This window comes from Fukomys damarensis, unplaced genomic scaffold (genome assembly GCF_012274545.1).
Source record: "Fukomys damarensis isolate Sample0158 unplaced genomic scaffold, DMR_v1.0_HiC HiC_scaffold_2, whole genome shotgun sequence".
Lineage (NCBI taxonomy): Eukaryota > Metazoa > Chordata > Mammalia > Rodentia > Bathyergidae > Fukomys > Fukomys damarensis.
Genome location: NW_022900914.1, coordinates 41,860,350 through 41,876,348, shown reverse-complemented (window position 1 = coordinate 41,876,348; position 15,999 = coordinate 41,860,350).

Here is a 15,999-nt window from a genome sequence, read left to right as displayed (position 1 = left end):
AAAAAAAAAAAAAAAAAAAAAGGCAAACCATGACAGTTTTAAAGCCTGTTCTACATGTCTCGTGAAGTCCAAGACCTCTACCCTATGAGGTGCCTTGTAAGGAGGATTTATCTGAGACAGACAACCATCCAGAAACAAGATTTTGTTACCCCTTGTAGGTGGCACTAGGCAACTAGACATGATCCTAAACCAGGGGCCGGATGCAGGACCATCTACAGAGCAAGTCTCTGCTGCTCTCCCTAAGCTCATGGCCACACGCCTTCCTAAATCCTTCTGTTCTATCGAGACAAGTGGCTGTGAGATATTTTTAAATCTCAAATATCTTTAACTCACCCAACTGAGAGCCTGCATTTGTCGTACACACCACTAGCTACCATTTCCACTGTTAAAACCCCTTTCTGACCTTCACTCTGCTAAGCAAAGCGAGCTGTATGACCAGGGCATGGCTGTCTCTAGCACTTATAGTGGCTGCCTGAGCTTCCTGATTAGAACAGAGCTGGTTATACCCTGACTGTGTGTTTTGGCAAAAGTGCCAGCCCTTGGACTTGTTGCTTAAACCAAATAGCACAAACTTAATACTCTCTGTCTATGCTGAACTTTTGGAAAGTAAATTACAGACATGGAGAACATACTCTCTCTCCTTTTAAACCCTCAATGGATTTGCTCTCTCTTTCTTTCATTCTTTCTTTGGTTTATTTTTTAGACGGGGACTTGCTATGTAGTGCAGTCTGGGCTTGAGCTCTCTATGTAGTCCAGACTGGTCTTGAACTCACACGATCCTCCTGCCTCAGCCTCCTGAGTGTTGAGATTACAGTTGTGTACCACCATGCTTGGCTTGTTTTTTACTTCTGATAGACGCTTTATAACCGATGAGTATAAACCAAGCAAATTAAGAATGGAGAACTGTTAAGTAGGAAAGAGAAAGGAAGGAAGGGATGGAGGGAGGGAAAGAGGGAGGAAGAGAGAAAGAAGAGGGCAGGAGGTAAAGGAGGAAAGAAGGCAGAGGGAAGAGGTAGGAGTTGCTGACCTGACCTGGTTCCACAGTGCCCAGACCCTTCTGGTCTGTGAAGAGGTGGGCCCTTGTCACTGGGCTATGTCTCAGCTTCCAGCCCAGCTATTTTTAGGAGGCTTGAGGTTGCGAGTTTTCAAAACTAAGGAAATGATGCTGCCTGGGAAAAGGCTAAGTCACTCTGTGTCAGTGGAACTAGGGAATTCCTGGAGTGAATAATAACTGCCAGAGGCTAATGAACAGCACCAAAAAGGCCCACGCGTGGACTGAGCAGGAGCCTGTAGGTCTGAGGCCTTGTTTCCCGGAAGCTCCACGCCCTCTCTCTCCCCGGCACCCCTGGAGTCTCCTGCTGAGGTTGGGGTGCAGCTGCTCCACACTGAGCTCAGAGACAGGAAGGACACACAACACCACACACCTGGGGCCTCCAAAGACTCACTGTGCCTTGAGCGTGGCACGGCAGCCCGGCACAACGCCTTGGAATTGCTGGCCTGTCATTGCTCAGGTCCATGCTCACTCTTTATAAACCCCAGGTTCTCTGAAAGTCAAAAACACAGGAGTAAAACGTGAGCTAACATACAAAAGGCGGTGCCTGCCTACTGGGGCCATCCAAAACTTTCCTTGCCCGGCATCCACACACCCTGCCTATAATCCTGTCATCTTCAGCAGGGTTTCTAAAAGCAGGTCCAGAACTCAAGAAACGATGCTGTCTGTGAAAGGGCTAAGCCCTCCGGGTCAATGAATCTAGAGAATTTTATTCGCACAGTTCTAGGGGGGCGAACGCAACGTCATCTCCACCCTTAGCTGGCTGGGTGGCACGTGACCAACATCTGGCCATGCAGCATGCTGTCCCCTGGCACCAGGGAGGAGGTCAGGGAGAATACTTTAGCCAGCTGAGATCGCCGAGAAGCAGTCCTGAGACTTCCGCTGGATCTCCTGGGAGACAGTTTTCTCTCTATTCTGAATTGGAAGCTGACGGTGATGTGGACCTGGTGTTGCTGTGTCACTCCGTAAAGGGACTGAAGCTGAGATGAGCTGATCGCTTGGGCACTTGGATAGAGCCATCCCTGAAGCAAGATCCACCCCAGGACGACCCATTAGACTGAGGAATAAGCTCCACTTGGGGCATAAGCTGGTTTGAAATAGATTTTCTTTTCTTTTTTGGCAGGGGGCGTTTTGAGACAGGATCTCACTATGTAGGTGAGACTGACTAGAACTCACTATGTAGCGGAGGCTGGTCTCGAACTCACAGCGATCCTCCTGTCTCAGCCTCCCAAGTTCTGGGATTACAAGAGTGCGTCACCACACCCGGCTCTGAAATAGATTTTCTATCATCTAAAAGTCATGGACTTTGGACTCATAAAGGTTGAGTTTACATGTGATTCTATCACATTTTGGCTATGAGGCCTTGGGCACTTCACTTGATAGCTTAGAACCTAAGGTTCTTGATCTAAAGAATGAGACAATAAATATAGCACCAACTTTATGCAGCTTTATAAGGGTGTTACAAGGGTTATAAAAGATGTGATCAAAAATATGGCAAATTATTAATTTTTTAAATGTATTATAGTAAAAGATACATTACCAGTAATCCTCCTTAGATTATTCCCTCCCACTTCAAATATACGTATCACATCATTACGGCCACTTTCTGAAGCAGTTCCGGAAGTCCTCTTTCATGGGTGTCTTTAGTTGAGCTGTGATGGTGGCCTCAGTGTGCTGAATTGATCCCAAACATTGCCTTTCAAGGTCACTTTGACTTTGGGGAAGAGCCAGAAGTTGCACAGTACCTGATCTGGTGAATCAGGTAGATAAGGACAGCATTTTCTTTTTCTTTTTCTTTTTTGTACTAGGGATCAAACTCAGGACCCTGTGCTTGTGAAGCAGGCAGCAGGACCACTGAGCCAAATCCGCGGCCTGAGGACAGTGGTTCCACAAGATGCCTTTGTACTGGATGGCACCTGCCTGCAGGAGCACTGTATTTTTTTTTATCACACTTCATAAAGACACGTATGAAAGAAGACTTCCAGAACCGATTCAGAAAGTGGCACAATGGGATAAGTGTGTTTGAAGTAAGGGGGAGGATTCTGATGGGGATTAATGGCAATGTGTCTTTTATTGTAATACTTTTTTCTTTGGTACCAGGGATCGAACTCAGGACCTTGCACCTCGGAGGCAGGTACAGAACCACTGAGCTAAATCCCCAGTCCTTGTAATGCTTTTTCTTGTTTGTTTGTTTTTTGAGACAGGGTCTCACTATGTAGTTGAGACTGACCTGGAACTCACTAGGTAGCCCAGTGACCTCGAACTCACAGCGATCTTCCTGCCTTAGCCTCGGGAGAGCTGGGATTACAGGTGTGCGCCAACACGCCCAGCCCTTGTAATACATTTTTAAATTTTAAATATTCACCATATATCTTGATCATATCTCAGAAAAATGCCTCCTACATTGAAATCTGTATTTCGTGTTAGCTCTTTATTACCACTATTATTATTATATTAATAGTAATATAAACTGGCAATTATTTCTAGGTTAATAGGGTTTGGAGGAATACAGCCAATGAGCTCAAATGAAATTAAGAACTATATGGGATAGAGAGCATATTTAATTTTCACAGAAGGAAGAAGTCTTTAGTTTTATCCAACCAACCTAAGGCACAATTGGCCTTGCTGTCTTTTTTGCCGTACTGATCGGGCTGATAGAAAAAGGTCCCACATAGATACACTTAAGATATGCCTTCATAAAAGATGGGATTTTGTCAGGACCCTCATAAAGAAATGTGGGTCAAGCTGAGCAAGCTAAATCAAGCCTCAGTGAAAAGGTGAGGTTGAAGCACATTTTGGAGTAGAGTTCATTAGTCTTGAAAATATCTGTGCAGAGAGTGTCCTGGGAACAGGGCAGAGTCAGTGCAAAGGCCCTGGGGCAAGTGCCTGCCCGGCACTTTGGAGGAACAGCCAGCTCAGTGAAAGCAGAGGGATCAGCAGGAGACAAAGGTAGAGATAAACAGGACCATCTAGTGGGGGCCTCTGTCTATACCATGGAGAAGACTTCTGCCTTTAGGCTGTGTGAGACAGGCACTCAAAGCAGGGTTTCAAGCTAAGGAATGACACTAATTTTTGTTTTTAAAGATCACTTCAGTCCCCACATTGAGAGTGAGAGCAGAAGCAGGAAGACAGTCAGAAGTTGTCACAGTCAGCAGGTGACACGATGCCTCTTTTAGCACTCATCTCAGAGCAGCTTTCTCAGGACAAAGCATCCATGTCTGTGGGTGGCTCCAGGCTCACAGCCTCGTAGCCTAGGCCTTCTTCCCTTTCACGCAAATCTGGAAAATAGATCAGGGCAGGAGCCCACTGCACACTGCCTCTGTACCCTACACGCAGTTGGCACCCTGAGTGGAAGACGGCACAGAAGATGCAGGCTCTGCCTGGGGTTGTCAGTGCACCGCGGTGCATCATGGCATCCTGCTGTGCTCTCTGCTTGACTGCAGTGATCATCTGCAGTGACTCATGGATCTCACAGGGGGGCAATGGCCACACTCGAAGCACCGGGCTCCTGGTCACATTTCCATCATCTCACTGACCTTCTTAGCCCATGAGATATATATTGTTTGAATCTTAGGTGACAGATTTTGAATCAAAGCAAAGTTTGTTATATTAATGAGAGAAATAATCCATTTTCAAATATTTTATCTTCCTTCGCTGTTGCTGTTGTTGCAATACTGGGCATTGAACTCAGGAAGCACTGGGCTATTTCCCAGCACTTTTGATTTTTTTTTATTTGGAGACAGGGTCTACTAATTGCCCAGGCTGAACTCAGACTTGCCATCTTCCTCTCAGCCTCCTGAGAAGCTGAAATTACAGGTGTGACCAAGCATGTTCTTTCATCCTCTTCCTCTTCCTCTTCTTCCTCTTCCTCTTGTGCTCGCTTCAGTAGCACATATACTTCTGCTTCTTCCTGTTCTTCATTCAGGCTGACCTTGAACTCACCATGTAGCCCAGGCTGGCCCTCAAACTCATGGTGATCCTCCTGCTTCAGCCTCTCAGTGCTAAGATTACAAGTACATGCCACCACACCCAGAAGTGCCTGTGTTTATCAATATTTTTACCCAAAATAATAAGTATGGTATCATCAAGGAAGGCATAGAAGAGAACCAGGATGTGCTACAGAAAAGCAAGCCATTAAAATTGGTCCTTGAAAATCAGCAACCCAAGAATCAGGACTGTGGACATGTGTTGCTTGGCCTGCACATTTATTTTGAATTTTTAACTTAGTATCTGATAGATAAACATCAAGACTTTTCATATGAACTCAAATCGCTAGATCCTCACTAAAATATCGTGTTGCCTGGGAACCTGAGCCACCGTGCCCAGCTCTGCCTGCCTGGACTCCTAGGCAGCCTGCTGAACCCTGTCTCATCCTCCCTGCCCTCTCCTGGAAGTCACAGCACCTCCTGAGTCTCCATACAAACTGAACTTGCGATCTTTAACTGCAAGTGTAATTTCTAAGATACTATACAAAGCGAAGTCCAGATTAGTGTTCTAGGACTAACACAGTAAAAAAAATCTCAACTCTTAGACATGCAAAACTTTTGAATAAAAACAGAGAGGTTTCTTTTTTTTTTTATTGAGGTTATTGGTACAATCTAGATATACAATACAATTACATTCATCATTGGGATTCTGTACCTTTACATAATAGGTCTTGATTCTCATTTTTCCCCTTGTCCCTGCCCTCCTTTCACCCCCTCCTCCCCTCCCCATTTACAAACACTTTATTTCCATTTTTTCAGTTTCTCATATTTTTTTCCTCTCCCTTATTACCTTTCCCCCACCCTTCCCACTTTCCTTACACCTTTAGCCCTTTACTTCCTATTTCACAACAGAAACTACGGTATTTCAGTTAAAGAAATCTCTGTATGAATATTAAAAAAGGGAATCCTAAAATAAAACTAAAAGGAAAGTAAAAGAGAAAAGGCAATGATGTAACATCAAAATAATCCTTAATTCTGGAGATGAAAATGGCCCCTGAACATATTTAAATTGCTTCTCGCTCTTATAGTCTTATCTTATTCTTTTTTTCATTATTTAGAGAATACTTTATTAGTTTCTGTAATCAAACCCATGTAGATATGACCTTATATATTTAGTACGATGTGTTACCCAACAGAGAGGTTTCTAACTGAGTACATTTATATCATAGAACAAGTGTGAAACAGGCTAATGTGTTAATTTTAACACAACTATCACAAGTGGTAATTCTAACCACTCTGAATCCCTGAGATAAATTTAGACTCATTCAATGCCATTAGGACTGTTAACTTCTATATTAAAAAAGCAGGACTAGAGCTGGGGATTTAGCTCAGTGGTGCTACTGCCTGCCTCACAAGTGAAACATCCTGAGTTCAATCCCAGGTACAAAAACAACAACAATAAAGCAGGACTAATAAACTCCAGTCTCAGTGGAAACCACTCATCTAAACTATAATTGCAAAATTCCTGGTATGGATACATCAGGACCAGGATTGGAGTTGAATCAAACTTTGAGCCAAAATATGGAAGGGATCACATTCATTTATGAAACTCTGAACTAAACTGAAATGAAACACTATTTCTTCTAAGTTACAGATTCGATTCACCCAAAACAACTTCTGTGAAAATCAATAAAATCCCATAGAAATGATATGAACTATAACTGAACCAATGTCTTCTAAAATGATTGAACCCAGAGCTAAGTGTGCTGGCACAGGCCTATCATCGCACCTCCAAAGCCGGAAGATCGAAAAATTAGGATCCAGGATGCACAACTTAGTAAGACCTGCCTCAAAGCAAAAAAAAAACACTGCATTTTAACATTCTTAATTAGAACCTCGGTGTGTTTTTTTCTTTTTTGTGGTACTGAGGATTGAACCAGGGCCTTTGCACTGAGCTACATCCCCTTTTTAGGATGCTTTGTACTCCAGGCTGGCCTTGAACTCACTATGTAAATAAACTGGCCTGGACTCTTGACAATCCTCCTGTCTCAGCCTGAGTTGTGGGATTACAGGCATGTACCACCACACCTGGCTGGAAGATTTTTACTTATTTGTCTCTCTGGAAATTGGGGATTGAAGTAGGGCCTTTGAACTGAGTTACATCCCAGGGTTTTTGTTTTTTTGTTTTTTTTGTTTGTTTGTTTTTTTTTTTTTTTTTTTTTTTGGTCAGGGTCTCACTCATTGGCTAAATTGCCAAGGCCGGGTTTAAATTTGCAATTCTCCTGCCTCAGCCTCCCAGAATACTAAGATTGCAGGTGTGGGTCACCATGCTCAGCTTTGGCAAGCTTTTCATATTATATACTATATCATACATATTGATACACATTGATTTACATTTTATATTGTAGTTTGTTTTTACATTAACAATATGTTTTTTAAATTAACAAGTTGATTCTTAATCCATTTTGAAATGCAAAAGATCTTGAATCGCCAATTAACTTTGAAAGAGAGAAATAAATGCAGAGAATGTAGAGTAGGCAAGTGGAAGGGGTTGAGGCTCCGTGGTTCCCCAAAAGGACCCGCCTAGGTAAGGGAGTTCACATACCTTACAGGACTGGGACTTCACACTGATCAGCTGGGAAGGGTCTAGTTTAAACCAGCTGGTGAGGCAGTACTGGCAAGTGCCCCAGTTGACCCAAACATTAAGATGTTCTCGGGAAGATGTAAGATTAAGGTGAAATTACAGTCAGAAGGCAATAGATATCCCAATGCCTTGGGAGGCCCCAACACAGCAGAGGAATGGAGGCCCCCTGGATGGTAAGGACACTTTATACAGAGGAGGGCCTGGAAAGTGAGCTTAACATCATTAGAGACAGGACAAATATAGGTCTGTGTGTTGTGGCCTGACTTTTTCTGTAGAAGTCCTTGGAGTGAAGCAGCAACCTTAATGGACAGAGAGTTCTTACAATCTACAGTAGGATGATAGGCTGATGTGGACAATGCCCAAACTTAGGGGGAGACAGAGGTGGCTTCCGTGGAGGCTGAGGAAATAGAAAGGCATAACCAGCAGTCCTCTACGAGACTGGGGCAGGACTGGTTTAGTAAGACACGGACCACCTCTAGGATGTTAGAGAGTTAAGGAAGTAGTGTGTCTCGGGCCAGGGGTTTAACTCAGTGGTGCTGCCACCTGTCTCGCAAGCACAAGGTCCTGAGTTCGATCCCCAGTACCAAAACAAAACACCAAAGGAAGTAGTGTGTCTGGACCATCATGTCCCAAGACTGGCACCATGGAGACCAACAGCATTATCAAGTTATTGGCGCCAGCCATTATCAGTTAGGTTGTGGGTGAACAATTTATCTTTAAAGAAGACAGAGAATGCGGTGAAACTCAGGAACTTGTGCTTGCAAGGCAGGCAGTGACACCACTGAGCTAAATCCCCAGCCCAGGGGTTGACCTTTTTCATTCAGGTATGGTAGACCCACAGAATGATATTTATGACTTTGACAGCAGTGGGGTAGGAAGCACAACAGTTTGAGGCCCTAGCCACATAGCCTGGAGGGGTGCCTTTTTCCAATCTTTAACACACTGAATCTCCTGGCTGAAAGGGATGTGCTGGATTGCCCATAGGGATGGGAGATCTTTCTAAAACAGTTTTACTAATCTCTGAAAAGACTTTTCCTAATGTTTGTAACCCTAAGACTACATAACTATCTCCTAATTGTCTAACATCTCCCCCAAAATGTACAATGACTAAGAGAGGTCTTCCAAACATTATCTTGCGTAGGGAGTAACCTGAGGGTCCAGGTGTGCACTTGACTCTGAGCAGGGCCAGAGGTAACATGTCTGGCCAATCTGCTTCTGAGTCTTGGCAATACTTAGCCAATATGGTTTTAAGGATTTGATTCATGTGCTTTACTTTCCCTGAACTTTGTGGCCTACAGGCTGTGTAGATTCCATTTAATCTTTAGCATATTCAACAGGTTTTAGACAGCTTCAGCCACAAAAGCAGGCCCATCGTCACTTCCAATTGACAGGGGGAGTCCATATCAGGGATGATTTCTCTGAGGAAGAATAGAATAACTTTTTGGGCTTTTGTGTCCTGGTTGGTTTGGCTTCGACGCATCCAGCATAAGTGCACATTATAACCAACAGGTGTTTGTGTCTAAAACTGGGTTTCACTTCAGTAGAGTCTATTTGTAAGTCTACAGATCATGATGTTCCTGTATGCTGAATTCCTGGAGGCAGCAGCGGTCTCTGGAGAGGATTGTTGCAGGCATAGGTCTTTTATCTTTGGCAGACTGTAGCACACAGCAAGGTGAGTTTTATAATATAGTAATATCTCTTTAAGAAATGTTCTAGTGTGGTTTTTCCTAGGTGGATCTTTTCACAAGTTTCCAAAATAACACTGTGAAACAAGATAAAGATTCTGGTATCTGGCAAGGTGTAGAGGCCTGATCCCATCCTGAAGGCTCCCTGTCCCTGGGCCCACAGATTTTCTTCTAGTGAATAGCAGCCAGGATTGTTTTCTGCATCCAGATGTGTAAACAGTGGTTCAAAACAGGCCCAAGGTAAAATTTTATAAACTTCCATGTAGGCCTCTTCTTTGGCAAAAAGTTGTTCATCTGTAGGCCTGGTTTCTGGATATCTGATATGACCATCTTTGAAAACCTGTAAGGTACAAGGACACTGGATCTGGTTTTTTTTTTGTTTTGTTTTTTGTTTTTTTGTTTTTTGTTTTTTGTTTTTTTGGTGTATTCTTTACCTGCCCGGTCATCTAGTTGGTTTTCTTTTGTGATAAAGTCTTGTCCTTTTTGGTGTCCTCAGCAGTGAATGATGGCCACCTTTCTGGGTTCCCAAATTGCTTCTAGGAGTTGAAGTATCTCTTTTCAATTTTTAAACTCTCTTCTCCCTGCTGTTAGAAATCCTCTCTTTGTATATTTCCCCATGAACATGAACAGTGGCAAAGGCGTGCTTTGAGTCAGTATAAATACTGACAGTCTTTCCTCAAGCTCATTGGAGGGCTCAGATAAGGGCCAAGAGCTCTGCTCTCTGTGCTGACCATACTTCAAGAAGGGGACCTGACTCAAGACCTGATCTGTGGTAGTGACTGCACACTCTGCCAGTCACTCTCCATCTTGTATGAAGCCGCTGTCATCACTGAACAGGGTAGCATCTGGTTGAGGCTTTGGCTTTTTGGTAAGATCAGGTCAACTGGCGTATAGTTTGTCAGTGACTTCTTCACAGTCATGGTCTGGTTGACCCTCTTCAGCAGGCAGAAAAGTGGCTGGGTTTAAAGTCCACACTGTTTCCAGGGTGACCCTGGGATTTTCACAGAGTAGCCCCCATATTGGGCCATTCTGGCATCTGAAAGCCATTTATGTTCTTGATTATTCATCAGAGTCATAACTGAGTGGAGGACTTTTACTTGACGGTTTTGTCCCAAGGTCAACAGCTGCTGCCAGGGTACGGAGGCAAGGGGACCATAGAGCCACCACAGTGTCTAACTGTTTGGACAGGCAGGCCACTGCCAGGGCCCTACAGTATGAGTCAGGACTCCCAGGGCTACACAGTCTGTTTCATGAACAAAGAGGCTAAATTCTTAGCTTACATCTGGTAACCCCAGTTCAGAGATACTGATAAGTATCCTTTTTATTTCTTTGAAAAACGATTCTTGTGAGTCTTACCCTTTTAGAGGCTGGTTTTCTGGTCGGGTGAGGGTGACATATTGGCTTTCTCAGCAAATCCCAGTATCCAAATCCTGCAGAATCTGGCTCCTCCCAGAAACTCATTAAGTTTCTTTTTGTTTGTTGGCCTGGTGAAGGAGCAGATGACCAGTTTTCTCTCGGGCCCCAGGGATCAGTGCCTCTTGGTGATGATGAATCCCAGGTACCAAATAGAAGGCCAGCATATTTAGGTCTTTTTCCAGGATACTTTGTAGCCAACATCTAGAAGCAATTGAAGGAGGGCTAATGTTCCTTGCCAACAGTCTTCTTTGATTTTACTTGCTAACAGGAAATCATCGACATATTGTAGCAGAGTGAAGTTCAGTCTTTCCTCAGGGAAAGCAGCCAGGCCAGCAACTATAGCTCTCCAAACAGTGTGGGAGAATTCTTAAAGCCCCGCAGGAGCCCTGGAGCCATATCTAGGTAAGGCATGCCTTTTGTCCAGTGTCAGGGTCTTCCCACTCAAAGGCATCTTTGAGTGGCTGGCTTTGAAGGGCCAGTTATAGACAAAAGAAGGCATCTTTGAGATCCAGGCAGGTAAACCAGGCTGCCTCAGGTAGGAGCAGACTCAGTAAGGTATATAGGTTAGGTACAACCGGGTGGAGGGTCACTACAGTTGTATTGACAGCTCAGAGGTCTTGCACAAGTCAGTAGCCTCCTCCAGGCTTTTTGATAGGCAGCAGGGGAGTGCTCTAGGGAGACTGACAGTCTGAGGATTTTTGCCTCTTGCAGGCGGTTAATATGCTCTTAAATACCAGGTCGTGCTTCTCAGAGCATAGCATACTGTTTGAGTCTAACAGGAGTGGCCCTGGTTTGAGGTCTGCTATGACTGGGTCCCGATTCTTGGCTTGACCTAGTGGGGACTTTTCAGCTGAGACTTCTAGAAAAGCCTCGAGAAGATCAGGAGGGTTTACTTCTTTTTGGTCAGTACTGTATAGTCTTCATTCTTCTTCTCTGGGGACTGAGACTGACAAGACTAGATCTTTTTAACCACTGAGGGTCAAGGTGGTTGGCATTTCCTATGTGAAAGTAATTTGGGCTCCAAGTTTGGTCAGTAGGCCTCATCCCAGTAGAGGAATAGAAAAATCAAGCATATAGAAGAATTCACGAACTACTTCATGTCATCCTAGGCAACAGGATTGAAGCTGGCAAAAGGGGCAAACAGTTTAGGATCCTGTGGCTCCCACAATGGTAACCTATTTGTTGGTGAGGGATGCCACGGAGTGGTCACCAAAGAATGGTCGGCCCCCATATCAACCATGAAAGTCATAGGTTGGCCCCCAATTGTGATTCTGACAGTGTGCTCTCGGGGGCCTAGATTGAGGGGGCCTGGTCTGCCTGGTCTGAACCAATCTCCAAAAGTCCAATCAGGTTTGGCATCAGATGTTCAGGCTGGTAATGAGAACCACTGTGAATGGGAGCCTGCTGATTGAGCCCTAGAGGTTTGGATTGCTAGTTGGAGCCAGTGAGGTCAGTTTTTTTATTTTTTAATTTGATTTTTTTTTTTTTTTTATACTGGGGATTGAACTCAGGTCCTTGTGCTTGCAAGGCAGGCAGTGGAACCACTGAGCTAAATCCCCAGCCCAAGATCAGTTTTTTTGCTTGATGCATTTTGCTTTCGGTTAGGGCATTCATTTTTCCAGTGTCCGATTTTTTTGCAATAAGCCCATTGGTCTGGTCACAAGGGGGTTAGTAATTGGTTTCCCACCTTGTATGGCGGCCCTGGCCTACAAGTAGGATCTAGTTTTCCAAGCACAGCTGTGAAGAGAAAGACCTTTTGTTTTCTTTTCTTTTCTGCCTCTCATTGGGCTGTGAGGTCTCAGTTAGCAAAGACCTTTGCTGCCACCTCAAACAGCTAGGTGACATTTTTGCTAGTGAATTCCTCAAGCTTTTGCAATTTCCAGCAGATATCAGAATCGGACTAGGTCACAAAAGCAGCAATGACCATGCATTGGTTTTGGGGGGCTTCAGGATCAAAGGGCATAAAAACTCAGAACTCCTCAAAGAGTCATTCATAGGAGTCTCTGGGTGATTTGTCAGTCTTCTATAGCAGGAAGGCAGTCTTGGACATGTTTCTTGGCTTTCTGGCAGCAGCACAGAGAACCCCTTGCAGGATGGCCTCTTGTCCTCCTATAGTGTGAAAGTCCCATTGTGGCCTGGTCTTGAGAACCATCTCCTTGGCCCAGTCTGCTGGATCTTGGCCAGTGGAGGCTAGATCTTGGATGATGGTCTGGCCTCAGTAATGATTTTACACCTCTCTTCAGTTTTGAACAGGTTGAAGAGCAACTGGCGGCAGTCTCATTCCAGGTGGACAGGTGGGTCTGAAAGACAGACTCCATGAGATCATTGAGGGCCTGGGGCTTCTCAGAGTATGATGGCATGTGTTGTTTCCAGTTGAGAAGGACTGGTAGTAGAGTGGTTCACCCGGATGGACAGTGCCATCATCCAGGATGGTAGGTGGAGATTGGGTCTAGTCAGTGGGCAGTGGAATGGCAGGAAGCTGAGCTGACTGGAGGTGTCTGACCAGAGGACTTTTAGGAGATGCAATCTCATTACCATGTGGGATGGTGGGAGAATCAGAGGCTGGTGCAGGGAGCGACTGGTGAAGAAGAGGATTGGCCAGTTACAGAGATGTTGGAGGATTTAGAAGTGAATCATCTGGAGACACTGGTGATCCTGGAAGTGGACTGGTTGCCTGGGCAGGTGATGGGCCAAAAGGTAGACTAGAAGGTGGGGCTAGTGGCGGGGAATTTAAAGGCAGTAGCTCTCAGGAAGAACAGGATCCAGCAGTGGAGGCACAGACAAAGGCTCAAGGAGATAAGATGGTGGCAGAGAGTCTTCTTCTGGTGCATCCTGATGAACTGGCTTTTTGGGGGTCTTGGAGAGGTGGCCACAGCTTTGGGCTATGAAAACCTGATTCTGTCCCTTCCTACTAATGCAGAATCAGACCCAAGGTGGTAGGGTCTGGGCAATCTCTAATCAGAAATTGATACAAGGGAGCTGATCAGGGTTCTGGGCTTGCCTGAGACTACATTCTAGACTTCCCAGATTGTGGGGGCATCTAAAGTCCCCTACGAGAGTCATCTGGTATTGAATTTAAGTCATTCAATTTTACAGAAGATCTTAAGCCTAGAAGGTTTCATCTAAATAACATAATCTCCATTGAAGCCTTTCTTAAAATTTAGTAACATACGGTCTAAAACAATGGACTTACTCTGTGTGTTATTATGTATGTAGTACCAGGTATTGAGCCCAGCGGTGCCATCTCCCGCCTTGGAAGCACGAAGTCCTGAGTTCAATCCCCAGTACCAAAAAAAAAATTCTCCCTCCCTTAGGGAAGTCCCCGACTAAAGTCTCTGACCTGAGACTGTAGAAAGTGATCATGCTTTGCTTCTGTCCACTAAGACAGGCCTGACTGGGTCTGAACTAGGTCCGAAGATCTTATCTTAAAGGCCTAAAGGGTTTTAGTTCACCTATTCTCCTGAGTGCAGGAAGGAGTCCAGTCATTGGTCACCCTTGCCCAATTAAAGAGGAACCACCACACAGGGCAGAAGTGCACCATCTTGTTCTTCAGAGAGGGCTCCTAGTGGCTGTTCTCCAACTCCAAGCCAATGGCTCAAAGAGCAAGCAATATCAGCTTCCCAGTAAGGGATCAAATGTTGTAGGAAAGTGAGACAGCTCAGAGTTAGAGCTCTGTGTTACAGCTACAGCAATTTGAAGATACAAGAATCTGAAAGTCACTCGAAGAGGTGGAGAAAAACAACTTCATGAAGCCAGCTGACCCAGAGGAGTTTAAGCACTCCAAATTCTGAACCCTGAACAGAAAAGGGAGCAACCTTATATAGAGATCGACAGTGTGGAGAGGTGAGCTCACCTACCAGGGGGAAAATGCTTATTGAAGTGGATGAGCAGAGTAAACAGAACTTTCTTGAAACCTTAGGTAGAAACATGGTACAGCATGTACAAACACTTAGATTGTTTGAGCAGAACACTTCGATACAATGGGCAGGAACACTGTACAGAACAGTTACATCTCTTGAACAGAACAGTATATGGCAAAAACATGGGGGTTGGCAAAGGCATTCTTTTCTTATCAAAATGAGTCACAGACCTAAACCTAAAATCTAGAACTATTAACTTCTAGAAGAAAAAAGGAGACAATCTCTGTGACCTTCATTAAGCAGAAATTTCCTAGGTACAATACCAAAAGCACAATCCAGAGAAGAAAAAAATCAGAAAATTGGATGTAAGAATATCTGCTTTTCAAAACACATCTTCAATAAAATGAAAGACAAATCTCAAACTTGGAAACAGCACACACAAGTCTTGTATTCAATAAAAGATTTCTGTGGGGTTTGCTGCTGTTGTTGTTTTGTTTTGTTTTGTAAGATAGAGTCTCACTATGTGGCACAGGCTGGCCTGAACTCATGGTGATCCTCCTTCTTCAGCCTCCTGAGTGCTGGAATTACAAGTGTGGCTCAGTTGAGCCACATTTGGCTCAATAAAGGATTTGCATGCAAAATATGTAAAGAAATCTCAAAACTCAATAAAAAATATTTTAAATGGAAAAGAGACAAGAAGACAGCTCCCCAAAGAAGATGTACAGATGCAAATAAGCATATGCAAACTTGCTCATCATCCTTAATCATTAGGAAATGCAAATCAAAACCACCAAGAGATCCTATTACACTTACTGAGACATCTGCAGCTTAAGTGATGACCAAACCATACGTTGTCAAGGCTGTAGGCCCCTAGAACTTTCTCCTCTACTGCTGGCGGGGACTGTGAAATGGTATCACTACTTGGGAAAACTTGTAGTTTCGTTAAAAATTAACATGCAGCCAGGCCCAATGACATACAGCTGTAATCCCAGTCCTTGGCCAGCATGAGAAACTTGTAAGACTGTCTCACAATAAAATTTTTTAAAGAGCTGGAGATGTAGCTCAGTAGCACAGTGCTTGCCGAGCCTGTGCAAGTCCGTAGGTTCAATCCCTAGCACACAAAACAAAACAAAAAGTCACATTCCAAAAGTTAACGCACACCTATCATATGGCTTGGCCATTCCACTCCCAGTTGTTAAACCAAGAGAAATAAAAAAAACATGCCCAACACAACAAGTCATACATAAGCGTCCATTTTTATTTTCAAAAACCAAAACGAGAAGCCATCCAAATGTCCACCAACAAGCATGAGTAACAAATTACGGCATAATTAATACAATGAGATTCTACCTAGCAATAAAAAGAAACAAACTAGTGATACATGGATGAATCTCAAAAATTCATGTTGTGTTAAAAA